This window comes from Myotis lucifugus, unplaced genomic scaffold (genome assembly GCF_000147115.1).
Source record: "Myotis lucifugus unplaced genomic scaffold, Myoluc2.0 scaffold_343, whole genome shotgun sequence".
Lineage (NCBI taxonomy): Eukaryota > Metazoa > Chordata > Mammalia > Chiroptera > Vespertilionidae > Myotis > Myotis lucifugus.
Window position 1 is genome coordinate 595,480 of NW_005871391.1, and position 4,018 is coordinate 599,497.

Consider the following 4,018-nt stretch of genomic DNA (forward strand, 5'->3'; position numbering starts at 1 on the left):
GCCTGCACGGCCCACCTTCAGGAAGTCTTCCTGACCCTGGGAGCAGCCTCAAGGGCCTCATCTTGGACGGCAGCCCACACACAACATGCACCTTACGCCCTATCTTCCTCCCACCACCTCTCAGGGAGGAGCTAGTGGCTCCCCCCAGGGCCTCTCTGGAAGAATCAGAGCTCCTGTCTAGGCTTCTTGAGTCGAATGTTCTGTGTTAGATTAGTGATGTCTGACCAGGTGAGGGTGTGGGTGAAGGAATCACCTGGGCCCTGGAACCACATTCCTCCTTTGTGGGTTCTTCAACAATTGGCTGGTAATTTGCGTTCCTAACTAGACTAGTCACTTAAAAAAAACACATTTTTATTGATTTTGAGAGAGAAAGTAAGAAGGAAAGAGAGAAACATCAATGTGATAGTGAAACATTAATCAGCTGCCTCCTGCACGCCCCCTACCGGGGATCAAGCCCACAACCTGGGCATGTGCCCTGATGGGAATCGAACCAGCAACCTTTAGTGCACAGGGCGATGCCCAACCAACTGAGCCACACTGGCCAGGGCGGATGAGCCCTTACTACGTGTTAAGTTCTCAGAGACACAATCCCTGCTCTGCTCTCAGGGTTTATCTTAGGGCCGTAGGATGCAGGATGGTCAGCAAGTAAACAAATGAAGAAAATTATGGCTGGTGATGAGAAAGGCTACAGCGCAGAGTGTGGGGGTCGGAGGAGGCCTCCCTGGAAGGAGAGTCTGGAGCAGAGACTGCCATGCGGGGTTGCCAGCCTGTGGAGGCACCAGAAGGGCACGCCAGGCAGGGAGCCCAGCAAGGGCACATGCCCCACAGCTCAAAAGAGGTTGGTGCATGTGAGGCATAGAGAGACCAATGTGGGCGGCTGCAGCGAAAGGCACCTGGACGCTCCTGGCTGTCCATGGCTTTCTCCAGAAGCTCCAGAGGGCTGAGTTGGAGGTGGGTTGGGGGTGGGAGTGGTGCATGCTACCTGCGAGGTGTTCACCTGCTGAGAATGCCCTGAGGATTCTGACACCTCCTCAGCACTCACAGGGCAGCTGGGCTGACAGCCTTAACCTCCTCGGGGCTAAACCTGCAGGAGCTGTTTCCCAACTGGCTGGAAGCACTTCACTGTTTCAGATCAGGTCAGAGCCTTCCACCCAATATAAGCAGCGGCTTGTGGGGGGTGCATTGCAGACGTTTGTGGATGACCTGCTGGCAGGATTGGAATAAACGCTCATATGATTCAACCCTGTCTCTGCCTAATTGGCTCAGGTAGTGACAGGCAGCGCGGACCCATTGATTGTCCAGTTACAAGACCCTCATGGTGACTGCCTCTCTCCTCTGGACCCCAACCTAGGGCTTGCCTGTCCCTGGACCCTTCCCTGCACCCGGAGGGGCCCGCCTCTGGGCTGCTGGCGTGTTCTTGGGCAGCATCCAAACGCCTGCAGTATGAAATGCAAGCGTGGCTTGTGTGGACTTTGGTTACCTCAATATTCCAAAAGTCCTTCATGGAGAATGAACAGATGCCAGAATCCATGGCTCATTCCTCCTGGCACACGACGACGGGTGCAGGACCAGCCCAGCGACACAGGCTGCTGCATGGCACTGGGATCTGAGTTCAGGCAGGGGACTGGCCCCCGCTGGACTGGGGGCATGAGGCTTGTTGTGGAGCCCTGAGCAAGCCCTGCCCCTCTGCAGGCCTCAGTTTCCCCATCTGGACTGGTAATTTCTTAAGGGCCCTGCAGCTGGCCACCTCGGATAATACAGAATACAGTCCTGAGGCTGCTGGGCAGAGAGGTAGACCAGCAGGTCAATTAGCCTGGCAGGGGGAGCTGAGCTGCTTGGGGGCCGCCCCCTCACACCGCTCTCCTCTCAGAGCTGGAGCCCCCGGAGAACAGCACACGCTCTACAGGGTCTGTGGTCTCCTTGTGTGGGGACTCAGCTGTGCCGTTGTTGCTGCTCCCCATCTCCTCCGCCTCAGGAATTAGGGCCATGGGACCCCAGTCTGGGCAGAACATGCCCGGGGCCCACACTGGGTGGGGGGCCTGCATCCCTGCCTCTGGCTCCAAAGGGTCAGTACTCGTGGGTCCCAGGCAGACCCCTCTGTCCTGCCTGCTAGAGGTGCACAGGACCCCGTCCTCGTATCCACTGCTCTCCGCGCCCCCTCCCCCATTAGGATGGCTCGTCGGGGCCCTGCAAGGGGAGGACACGATGCCTCCGGTGCCCTCTCTGTCCTCATTTCCCTGCCGGGGCAGGGGCTTGGCCAGGTGGAGACTGAGGTCGCTGCCTTCTGGTCAGCCAGGAAGAAGGCAGGGGCCATCCTGAATTTCAGTCCCAGAGACCAGAGTCCCTGGGAGACCCTGGGCCCACGTCCCTCCTGCTCTGTGGGGAAGACCAGGTCAGGCTCACCTTTGTCTGCTCCGGGACCAGGGAAGACTTCTGGGACCTGCAACCACCTAGGGACGCCCGGGTCAGTGGCCACCCTCCCCTCCTTCCCACAAGGTCGCCTGCTGCTGCCCACAGTTCTCAGAGGAGACCCAGCTGGAGAACACACATTTGCAATCCCTGGTGAGTGTGTTCGTGTGTGTCAGGGGTAGGGGTAGGGGATGCTCAGGACCAGCTGACTTCGGTGCGGTTGGGAGTGAAGGAGGTCAAACCTGCCTGAATTAGGAGGAGGCGGTCAGGGCTGGCCTGGCTGGGGCTCTCCTCCTCCTGGGCATCCCCCCGCAGGCGTCCCCAGTGACCCCTTCACCCACACAGCCCAGCCACCAAGACATTTCTCTGGACACACATGCCCTGCGACTGCTTGGGCCAAGGCACGCTAACACCCGCCCCTTGCACACCCTGGGCATGAGCTCGGCCCAGCAGGGCCCGGGCCTGTGGGAAGCAGGAGCCAAGAGCAGAGGTGCCAGGGCCCGGGCAGGTGCCTCTGAGCCCCCCGCAGGGACAGGCTTTACCCCAGCAGGACAGGGGCCCCTGTGCTTGAGCTTCCCTATTTACTTCACTGGCCTCAACTCTTTGGGAGAGTGGCATTATGCTTTGGACGGCTTATTTATATGTTATCCTGGATTTGGGGAGAGCAGGTCCCTCCCTGGACTTCCTGGTCCACTGTCCCATCTCCATACCTGCATGCAGTCCTGCAAAGGTCCTGCAACCTGGAAAGGCACCCGGGCGCCTGGGGATCCCATGAGCACCCCCCTAGCCCTCTCTGTCTTCGCTGTGATGGACAGGGAGACCCTGACAGCCACGTGGACCTCTGAGCTGGGAGAGGCACTGGGGAGTGTTAGGGGGAGGCTGGTCAGCTGACGGGTGTGAGCAGGAGATGGGCCTCGGGAGCCGTGCCCCGCTCCCGTGCACCTGCCTGCCCCTGAGATCTGTGCAGACAGAGCCTGTCTTGAGCCAGAGAGAGAAAATGATGATGAGAAAGGCTACGGCACGGAGTGGGGGTCGGAGGAGGCTCCCTGGAAGGCAGTTCCACCAGGCTGGTGGAAGGGGACTCGATGCCCCTGGACACGAGGTGAGTCGTGTGTGCAGGAGCCCATGTGGCTCTGTGCACCAGCCTGTTCCTAGAACAGCACAAACGTCCCAGGAAGGTCGTTCCCAGAACCCTAGGCTCGGAAGGAAGCTGCCACACCCTCTCCCCTCAGCAGGCAGCTGCGGCCCCCTGGCAAGTGCCCCAGTTCCTGGCCATCACTGAGTGGCGACCCGGGGCCAAGGCTGGCCAGGCCTGTCCTGAGAAGACCAGGTGAAGTCACACCGGTAAGACAAGAGCATGTGCCCTGTCCCCTCTGGGGCCCCACCTCTGTTCCAGGGACCCCTGGGGGTGGGCACGGCCGGTAGAGGAGTGCTCTTCATTCTTCTACCCTAGAACCCAGGAAGAGAAGGCGAGCAGACCTACCTGCGCAGGCCTCACCCATGAGCCCACACACTTACTTGCCTAGTTTGCTTGTTCATTTTACCCATTCTAAAACTGAAAATGCACTACCATGCTCATGAGAAAATACTCCACCATACAAAGATCAGA